The sequence below is a fragment of the Lolium rigidum genome, chromosome 4, assembly GCF_022539505.1.
Source record: "Lolium rigidum isolate FL_2022 chromosome 4, APGP_CSIRO_Lrig_0.1, whole genome shotgun sequence".
NCBI lineage: Eukaryota > Viridiplantae > Streptophyta > Magnoliopsida > Poales > Poaceae > Lolium > Lolium rigidum.
This window is the reverse complement of record NC_061511.1, coordinates 150520998-150532586: the sequence shown is the minus strand read 5'-3', so window position 1 is coordinate 150532586 and position 11589 is coordinate 150520998.

Sequence of the window (11589 nt, the reverse complement as noted above, 5' to 3'; positions counted from 1 at the left end):
ATCCTTGAGCGCTTGTGGCACTTTTATATCGGCATGAATCATCTGGAACACCAACGTCTCGGACGCCAACGAGAGTTGAAGGACGGCGGCGCGCTGCTCCTCACCGACTTTCTTCTTGCGAGGGTCGGTGAACTCGCAGTCCACCCCGACGGACTTGATTGTCGCGGTGTCGAGAAAGTCCCTCTTCACGCGCCGGATCCACTTCTCCACCATTTTTGCGCGGAGCGTGACCATGGCCTTGAACGTCGCCTCCATCCCTTCGGCCTTGAGGTAGTACACCCGGTTCCGACAAGCCGGGTCACGCACGAGGTGCTCCATCGACGAAGAGAGGGTAGTGGCTTTTGAAAATGGTGGATGAGGAGAGGAGGCCGGATGGAAAGAGTGTGTGTGGTAATGGTGAAAAATGGTGAGCTTATAAAAGCAATGGGAAGAGGAAGATGAACAGTGGCTGGCTGCACCGGCGCCGGCGGCTCGGATTCCATGCCGGCCGACGCTCGGTTTCGACGCGGCCAGTAATGGCGACACGCGATCGGGCTCCGCGGGAAACTGAACGTTTGACTTTAGGTCCCGGTTGGGAATACGCACCGGGATTAAAGGGGGTGCCGTAGACGCCACGTGGCGCAAAACCCTTTAGTCGCGGTTTGGCAGACGAGCCAGGACCTTTGGGTCCTTTACGAGCCAGGACCTTTGGGTGCCGTACGCTATAGCGTTTACAGAGCGACGTGGCCAAGCCTTGGGTCCCTGCCCAGGACACGGCCGGGACCAAAGGTGTCTGACCAAAGCCAATTTTTCTACTAGTGAATATTACTCCAATCTGCCATGAATATTTAAATTGATTCTTTCTAATCATACCTCACTCTGGTTTACCGATTGAGAACTTTTAGAATCTTCCTAACTCTCGATGTCGGATTAACCGTAATAATCGTTAGACAGACCACCGCCAAGTAATACCTGAACATTTACACAAAACCATTGCTTATTGTATGAGTATAATAGTATTTTTACCACTGACCACACAAAAAAAGCATACCCGACTAAAAAAATCACTATTCAGTACTTCATTGTCATCGTTCTCCTCTTTTATCAACTTCAATCTCCATCTACACAATTTAAAATAATTAACAAAATATTTCTAATTAACAGCATGTCCTCACAAAGCAATATAAATTGGCAAGTTCACTCACATTATCATTGTCACCATCTTCAACCTTGTCATCATCGTCACCCTCATACTCCTCGTCATCATTGTCGGCATCATCGTCGGCATGCATCGTCCTCGCCAAAACCATCTTCGATCTCCATCTACACAATTTAAATAACTAGTAAGCATATATTGCAATTATTTAGGGAGCCATAAAATCACATGAAACTGTGACTCTACTCACACTATCATCATCGCCATCTTTTCCATCAATAAGGCCATCTGCAGCAGGAACGTTCAGATATAGAGAACTATATATCCCGCTCAAATACAAATTTCTCACCCTTGTCTAACTCTGTGTCACTAAGATCCGCCATTACCTATAACGCACAACAAATCATGAAGCCAAGTACGTCTACGAATCAGTGAGGTCCAGCTAAAGAACAATAGAGAGATGCCTCACATTACCTTTGAAAAACACCACGGCCATGGTCTGACGGAAGCCCTGAAACCCTAGCACACCAAGCCAACGCAGATGGAGGAGATCCTCTCGTAGATCTCAGCCGCGAATATAAGGACGGCGTGGAGGCGATCCTTCCGCGGCAGCGCAGTACGTCGGGTGTTTTGCAAAGATCCCCACGCCGGCAACTAGATCGGAAAACTTTGCATACGGGTATCCAACCTGCCCACTTTGAACGAGCGTCTGCGGGGGGGGGGGACGCCAAATCACACCTCTAAACTATCAGCTTTATCCATGCCATTGCAAAGATAATAGCTAAGATGCTTGCCAGTTTCCACAAGGCTGGTCCTATTCTTGAACTCCCGAACTTCCAATGCTCGTAGTAATTCGTCACGAAGTGAGCGGCATCCCTGATAACTAACTATACATTAGAAACCTCACATAGTGCTTCCACCTAACAAACACCCCGACTCTCCTCCTCGGGGGTTGACCGTCATTGATCCATTTTTAGCGCCATTCAATGGGATGACACGTGGCAGAAGGTATGGCCGAGCCGATGTGGTAACAGTCGGTGTTTTCATTGCACCTTCTAAAAATTGTTGCCTCCCAAAATGGGACAGAGATTTGATGCTCCTGGGCACCAGTGCTCCTGCTATTTTAGAAAAACTAAAAATCACATTTATGTGTTTTAAAAAAATTAGAAAAAAAATCATGGTGTAGCCAATGAATTGTCCCATAAACGTGCAAATTTTCAATTTTAAATACAAAAAATTCTGGGCTACACAAAAATAACAAACGTGTGGATCTGGATATGCATATTTCAAATCTCCAAAATTCAACATATTTTGTCTTTTTTATGTAGTCTACAATATAAAGAATTTCATATTCAAATTTTACACACTTGTAGGTTACATCATTTATGTTGTCTAGATTTATTTTCAGATTTTTTTGAAACAAATATGTATGATTTTCGAATTTTTTAAAACAGCAGGAGCACTGGTGCCCATGAGCCAAATACACTTTTCGCCCAAAATGGCGTTACGCATGTCCCTGACAATTCTTTTCCCCCTGTAACTTCTGAAGCTTGAATAAAATGTTTGTCCACACCAAAAGCTAGTTATACAAATAAAGAAGTCAAATATTCTGTACTGACGAGTGACGACAAGAATTGACAAAGAAAGTAGGTTCCATCAATACTTTAGATTAGTCATAGAATAATCGTAGAACGATCCCAATTTGGATTTTTTCTCGTGGATACTCCAAAGATGAAAATAACTTTCTCATGTGGTAGGGCCTTCCACGCTCTTAGAAGTAAGTAGATGTTAACATCACAGCAGGGTATTGTTGTGAACTTTTGGCCGACTATTTCTATAACTCCTCATGGCCGTGGTTATACTGACAAAATACTTTGCTTACGGCAGGCAGATTGTCTTATGGACTGAGTGCCTTTGCCACTCCCCCTTCTCCAAATTCCAATAACGCCATCTTCCTAGTTGATCCGTATTTCTTTTAAGTTACTTCTGAGTCGAACCTTTTTTTTTTAGAGAAATTATAGATCCTTATCTTCCTGTCAAAGGCTTCGAATGAATCAAATATACGGTGTGCAATTTTGTGTGCGCAGCTGAGTTTGTCTTGGAGTATGTGCCGCTGTAGCACTACACTGTGAAATGTTTTGTGGTCTGCTTGTATTGGTCATCAGTAGGTCACCGTGGCCAATATTTCTCGGAGAGGCCTGCTAATTCTAACTATCCGCATATGAGAATTTCAGATTTGTTGATTTCTTAACACGTAAGGTTCAAAGCTAGGTCGCTTTCTGAAGCGAAACTAGAGCGCACAGCATGCTCTCGCTCTCGGAAGGTAGAACAAAGCGCGCTCATCGTCAGCACGAATATATATAGCAAATGTGCATATACATGTATGTTGACGATTCTTACCGCAGATCATGTTAGGCAATCCACTGTAAGCATCTTCCCTTTCTCTTCTCCATTATTTGGAGATATTCTGTCAATCCAATGCCTTAAAGCTACTGTGTTTGCTGTGGCAGCGTAGGAATCAATCTAGGAGAAAATCTCTGGATGATTCGGGTTGCGAAAGGCTTCGAATCTTCGATTCCATCTTACGCTTTCCGGTGTGTGCAAACGCAATTCCAGCTGCAAAGCTCGCCCTGTTCTGCTGGAGAAAGACGCGGTGGAAAGCTAGCTAGGCCTAGACGTACGTGTGTGAAGTGTGCACATGCATTATCGTTAGCGCAGATCGCATTCGCATAGATACCAGAATTACATGAAGTGGAAAAAAGTGGCTTTCAGATAAGAAGCGATGTCGCGACAGAATCCAGATGCAGTGCTCGATCTTGCAGCAAAGTTATCCAGGTACGCATGCATGTTTGGTTAAAGTGATATATTCCTGAATGAGGACATGCCGTCCGGCGGAACATTATGGAAGAGGGTTGAACCAAAATAGCCTGTGCTAGTTCTCTGTCGATTCCAACCCAGCGAAAAAAATGGATGCCAAAATCGTGTGTGCATGCATCGATTGATGGTTGGAGGTCGTCAGGAGCCGGGGGAGACCCTCTTAATTTCGTTGTAAAGTAAACAAATAAACGAGGGTGAATCAAAACTGAGATCCCGGGCATATTCATGTCGTCGGGAGCTTGACTGACAGCAACCTGTGTGCGACCCCGTCCAGTTTCGAAACACCTCCGCCACCCCTAGTGATGGCGGCGAGCTGGTCATCATCGGTTTCGTCCTGAAAGCTGCGGCGTCGATTCGATGGCGCACGCGGCCGGGACGCAGATTTGTAGTACTCCGTATTCCAAGTAGCGGTGCAGGTGAGACTAGAGCGTATACCTCACACATCAGCCATCCACATCTTTACTACTGGATGGCGAAGCTGGATTAGAATAACTTTTTTTTTTCCACGAAAACAAAAGATTTGTGTTTGGATGCATTGATAGATAAAGAAGTTTAAATATGTACATGTCCCCTAAAAGAGGGACAAACACACCCCGCGCTACAACTCGATCCAAGAAAAGAGATCCTATTTTAGGGGAGTAGATGGCGAACACCCCGGGCTCCCGCGTCCGCCAACTACCACGCCTCAGTGCTGATGTCTTTGAACAAGAAGGCATCAAAGGCTGTGCGTTGTCGAAGATCACAACGTTCTTTCAGATCCACCATGCCGTGAGCATGATAATCGACGAGATACCCTTGCACAGCTGGCGAGGGGTAGTCCGCACCACCAGCGACCACCACTCCGGATGGCGACACCGGATTAGAATAAACTTAAGAAGGGTTTATCTGTGTAAGTAATAGCTTTGTAGAGAGAGAGAGAGAGTTAGCTTGGAGATTGCGAAGTGCGAACCGCTACAAGTTTAGATACTCTTGCCTCCACGGAAGTTATACTTACCCTTTCTTGATTGCACTTTACATATGGAAGCTATTAAGAACCAGAAGCTTGGAAGGCTACTTCTTCGGTACATGTAGCACGCACGCCATAAAAACAGCAATACTGCACGACAGCGAATTTTCTAGAAATAAATTATCTGTTTGATGCAAGGAAAAAAATAGCGCGCTATAACAAAATAGCGTGGGTCTAAAAATACGCTATTAGCATGTTATAGCGTGCTATTAACGCGAATAGCACGCTATAGCGCCGAAATAGCGTAGCGTCGGCTCTCCAGATATGCTATAGCGTGCTATTAGCGTTGAAATAGCGCGCTATTTTTTTCCATGGTTTGATGTAGATTGGTTGCAGCCAAATAGGCACACCAATATAGCCTAAGTTTCTGAAATCTCAAGGCCCATCTATAATGGCAGCTTGTGGATAATGGTATATATGGTGGGACGCGTCTAGCGGGCGGCCGCGTGCCTGTTAGTGCATCCGAGCGGGCAACTAAAAAAGCAAGCAGGTTAACTTTGCTAGTGTGAACGCCTTCCATAAATAGCTTTGCCAGTGTGAACGTCTGCCATTTATGGTTATACATACAATGATCATAGCACATGCAGTACGATGACATCATGCACATTAATTTTTCCTTTTCAAATGTTCAAAATCATATAACTTTTGCACCAGATGTCAAAATTGGGATCCGCTTTCACTTTTGAATTTCTTGCGGTGAGCTCTTCAAATCTAGATCTCATTTCTATGTATTTTGATGAAGTTTTTTTAAAGCAACTTCTACTTGCGACAAAGCAATTATAATGTGAGACGATGCAACTTTAGTGCGGGGCGAAGCAACTTTGCTGCACAGTGTAAATCTACATTCAAAACGAAAGTTGCATCGCTGAACGTCAAAGTTGCTCAACCATCTATCAAAATTTATTCGGTGGGCACCAAAGTTTCTTCGCTGGACGCTAAAATTGGACCGTCACAAAAAAATTTTGCTCTATCGAGTATCAAAGTTGCTCTGCAGGACACTAAATTTGCTCGATCGGGCGCCAAAGTTGCTCTACACGGTTCCAAAACTGCGTCGCCGAGCACCAATGTTGCTCTGCAGGGCACTTAAGTTGCTTCGTCACACATTGAAATTGCTCAGATGGAAACCAAAATTGTTGTCGGACACAAAAGTTGTGCTTTCGTGTACCAAAAGAGTGTACATGTTCGTTGCACACCAAAGTTGCTTTTTCGCATACCAAAGTTGTTTCTATCGCACAATAAAGTTGCTCCGTCGCGCATCAAAATTGCTTGTAAAAAAATTTCGTCGAAACATATGAAAATGTGGTCTAGTTTCGAAGCTCTCATCGTGGAGATTTTAGAAGTGAAAACGAATTGTAATTTCGCCGCACGGTTTAAAAGTTATAGCTTTTTAAAAAATGACACCTAATATTAGCTAGCCTACCATTACTGCTTTGATATCCGGATGCAACAACTGTCGTCTAGTGCATGTGCCCAGCAAGTCCGTTTGGCACGCGCCCGCTCTTAGGCCCTGTTTGTTTGGGCTGCAGCTTTTGAAAAGCAGCTGTAGCTGTTGAGCTGTGGAAAAGCAGCTGTAGGAAGCAGCTGTGAGAAGCTGAGATTTGATGTTTGGTAGGAGTGCTGTGGATGGCTGCATTGTTGTCGGTAAGAAGGATGAAATGTCTGAAATGCCCCTGAATGCTGGTGAACTTCTATAAATGCCGATTTGAGACGAATTATCTAATTCTGAGTGTTTTTAACATAATTGCCACGCTTAAGGATTGAATTGCTTAAGGATTGAATTACGTCGATTTAATTATGTTAGAAGACTTGTTCATATAAAATATACAAGACTTGTCCATATGAACCCAAAAGAGCAACAAGTTTGTAAAGATCTAGATATATATTACAAGACTTGTCCATATGGACCCAAAAGAGCTAGAAGTGTTCTCAACGCCTAGCCACCTCCCCTTGATGCAAACAAAGCGTTGGCTATGTTGTCACGAGTGCTATTCATGCTAACATGATCCTCTCCCAAATCATTGCCCACATTGCCGGCTGATGTGGAACTAACATGCCCCGGAGGCATATAGTTCTCATCACTATCGCATCGATAGAAGTGTAGATCAAACAATTGACTATCGCGAATGAAGTTATGTAGTGCTAGACATGCAATGATAATCTCTGTCTGCTTCTCTATCGAGTAACTTGATATGCCATGCAAGATACGCCATTTCTGCTTCAATACCCCGAATGCTCTCTCAATAGCATTCCGCAAAGATGAATGAGCATGGTTGAATATTTCTTGCTTCCCAGACGGAGGTCCAGCTAGTCTGAACTCAGGTAGATGATACTTGGTTCCTGTATACGGTGAAAGGTACCCATCTTGATTGGGATAACCCGAATCAACAAGATAGTATCTTCCTAAAAAGAACACAAGTTAGTCCTAGCATATATGGCAACAATATCATGTAATGAAGAATGCACAATCCTAACTTATACCTGGAGGAGGATGAGGAAAATTTGCTTCAAACTTAAGCAATGTATCTTTGAATATCCTCGTGTCGTGCACGGAACCTGGCCATCCTGCAACTATGGAGGTGAACCTCAAGTCAAAATCACAAACAGCCATAACATTTTGTGTGGGATATCCAAGGCGGCCAACATGGTTCACTATATGAGCAGCGAGGCACAATGACGGGTATGTGTGTCCCATCAATTGCACCAATTGCACCATTGAAATGAGGTGTGAATCTAGAATCCCGTAGCCTCTCATGCACTGTTGGGAACTGTGGATCAATAGGCTTGATGATATCTCCCGCTAACTGATTCACACGAGTATAGCACCTCCGCAAACTTCCTATTGATTGTCTCCCTAGATCTCTTGAATCGGTTATGAACTTGAGTCACGGATTGTGGACTACCAAGAGTCCATAGAAACATTCCAAGTGCCTCCTCAGAACACATGCGGGTTGACCCCTCCAAACCATATTTTTCAACCAAAGTGTCATGCAAAGAATCAAAACATGGCCTATGCATTCTGAACATGTCATAACAATCCTTCGAGTTGCCCAAGTTATCAAATACCCATTGTTGTCCGGTGCATCTTGGTTCTACCCTCTTTTTCTCCGTAAGATGCTTCTCGGAGTGTTCAAGAACATGATACATCATTTCTATATTCCGGTGACGACGGCGCCTTCTTGAATCCATAAGTGCAGACTCAATGCCATCATCACTGTCACTTTCATCACTATGGCTTGTGCTCATCTAAAAACAACAACATATCATCAGCAAGCAATATATATGATCAAATCAGCAATATATATGACAAAACAGCAATATATATGACAAATCAGCAATATATATGACAAAACAGCAATATATATGACAAAACAGCAATATATATGACAAAACAGCAATATATATGACAAAACAGCACCAAACAACAATATATATGATCAAATCTGCAACATATATGATCAAATTTGCACCAAACAGCAATATATATGACAAAACAGCACCAAACAGCAATATATATGATCAAATCTGCAACATATATGATCAAATCTGCACCAAACAGCAATATATATGACAAAACAGCACCAAACAACAATATATATGATCAAATCTGCAACATATATGATCAAATCTGCACCAAACAGCAATATATATGACAAAACAGCACCAAACAACAATATATATGATCAAATCTGCAACATATATGATCAAATCTGCACCAAACATGACCAAAGGCAACACTCACATACATAAAAGAAACATTTCAAGTCTTATGAGTACATCACAAAGTACTAACATAACATGGTAGCATAAGGATACAATCTCAAAGTACATAGATGCAAATAAAGTTTGAAGTCTTGCGTTGGGTTCTAATTTCTCTTCCTATCCTCATATTGCAACTTCAACCAACGAAGTCGGCCCTCATTAGTTTTCATGGTGTAGAAGAAAGCTCGGTTTTCAAGTTTGCCAAATAGTTTTGTTGCTATGTAATGCTCAACACTACCCTCAACGGCTCCACATTCCACAACTTCTTTCATTATGGCTTCAATTTCTTCAACCACTTTGGTTGAAGATGATATTCCACGGTCTTCCTTAATGCAATGGTCAACATAACGCTTGAATTCTTGTTGCATGGGGTTCTTCTTCTTCTTCCCCGGGCTGCATGGAATCCTAGCAGCCCCACGCTTTCTATTCACACTTGGAGGTGTTGGCGCCGAGCCTTCATCATCTACAAGATGAACCAAATCAGCGGGCACTTCTTTTGGTACTTCTCTTGGAACTCCCGGCATGACCGCCGATGTTCCATCAACATGGGCATCCTCAAACATGACCTCCATCAGCCCCAAGTTGTCCGGCGGACCTTTCTTGAACCCCGCAATAAGCTTGTTAGCCTGCATAAGATTTCACAAGTTAATAACCAAAATCTGATCCATCTACTTTGAAATGTAAATATAACATACACATACAATATATCATACCTTGATCAATTCAGCCCATTGTGCATCATCAGCTGTAATTGTTTGCTTCACCGGATCCCAACCAAGTCCAGTTGCTTTGGTAGTGTAATACACCCATGCTTGGTACAATGCCTTGGTTGAATCCCATTTATTTTTAAATTGTGGCCTGGTGTAGTTTTTCCCTGTCCTAATACCAAATTCTCTACCTAAATTCTTGTACCCCTCCGGACTAAGGAAAGCAGTTGGCCTATTTCCTTTTTGCTTTTGGTCCATGCAGATTTCACAAAATATTGTAGTAGATAATGCATCCCAATGTGCCTTAGGTGTCTTATCTTCCATCTAAAGGCATAAGGCAAAATATATTTAACAGATTTGAAGTGCTACAGATTTCAATTCACATAAACATTCAAGTGCTACAGATTTCAATTCGCATAAACATGCATAGACATGAAATGTATGTATGTACTGCTATTCAATACACATAAATATGCATAAAAATTTCACATAAACAAGCATATAGATGCAATTCATTGCACATAAACAAGCATACAGTGAGGCAGGTGCTTCCAGCCATGTTTCTCACCTTCCCCTTGCAGGTGCTTGGTGCGGCAGGGAGGCGGAGATGGTTGCCGGTGAAGAAGAGCTTGCGGGGTCGGAGCAGTACGTCGTTGAGGCGTCGGAGAATCCCGCACGGACGGCGTCGGACGAGGAAGCAGGGGGAGGCGGGGCCTCCAGGCGCTCCCGTCTCCGGCGGCCGCCCCGTGGTGCGCGCCCTGTGCTGCTCCCGGTCGAATCCGGCGGGTGATGTTGGCGCGATGGGGGCGACGGCGGGAGTTGCGGCCGGGTGGGTGCAGTCGGGGGCGGGGAACGGTGCAGAGTCGGCGGCGGCCGCGCGCGACTTGGAGGCGGCCGCGCGGGTCCAGTCAGGGGCTGGGAACAGCGCAGGGTGGGCGGCGGCCGTGGGGAGCGGCGTGGAGTCGGCGACGGCCGCGGGGAACGGCGCGGGGTGGACGGCGGCCACAGGGAACGGCGGCCCCTGTAGAACGGCGGCGGCAGGGAAACCCTAGCTTTCCTTCTCCATGGCCAGGGACAGGCTGCGGGGGGAGTGCGGGGGGAAATGGCACGGGGTCGACCGGTTCGGGCGAATTTTCCACGGGAGCCTCTCGTTATATACGGAAGGGCAGTTTTTTCGTAATTTCTTCGAACTGCAAGGGTTAGTTTCGTCCGGTGGGACTCGGGAAGCAGCTCACCGCTCGGGAAGCTGGTCCAGGGCCGCTTTTTGGTTCGTAGTACATTTCACCGAAGCGCTGTGGACAAGCGCTTTGCTATTTCTTGCTGTTTGTTTGGGCTGCTACTTTTGGACCCTAAAAGCTGAAGTAGAAGCCCAAACAAACGGACCCTTAAGATTTCAGGTATATGGTGAGCTTTTCTCCTCCTACTAACTGAGTGAGAAAAGAAGAAGTTTACACGCTTTGCCCCTTCTGGCCTCCTCTGCCATCTCGCATGTCCTGTTTCGTGAATCGGGTTTAAGTTCGAAACATTATGGAAGACTATCTTGCACCGACTGAGTGTGTACGTATCAACAAGCGAGTGCATGCTTGACACGATATAGTTGATCAGTCTTCACTCACTCTCTATCTATCTATCTCTCTCACTCTCGACGGACGAGAAAAAAAAGACGGCTCTCCTCTCCTGACCTAGCCGCTGCCTCCTCCTCTCCCGCCCCCCTCCCGGGCGGCGGCGGAGGATCTGCCCGCCCCGCTCCGAGCAGCCGCCCCAGGACCATCGCACCTCAGCCGCCGCTGCTGCCGGCCTCGGCCCCGGCCGCGGCCTCGGCCCCGGCCGCGGCCCCGGCCGCGGCCCTGGCCTTGGCCCCGGCCCCGGCCACGGCGGCGGCGCCCCTTCCGTCGAATGACGAGGGGGAGGAGAGGGTTTCCACGGTGGCATTCCATGGGAGGTGATGAAGCGCCGGTGGAGGAAGCCGGGCGGCGCGGCTACTTGGCCGGTGACCTGATGCTCTCCGTTGGTAGCCATGGAGGATACGGTGGAGCGGTGGCAGCCTCCGCCCCCGGTGACGGTTCAACGGTGCTACGCATGATCCGCGCTGCCGTCCACTTCCC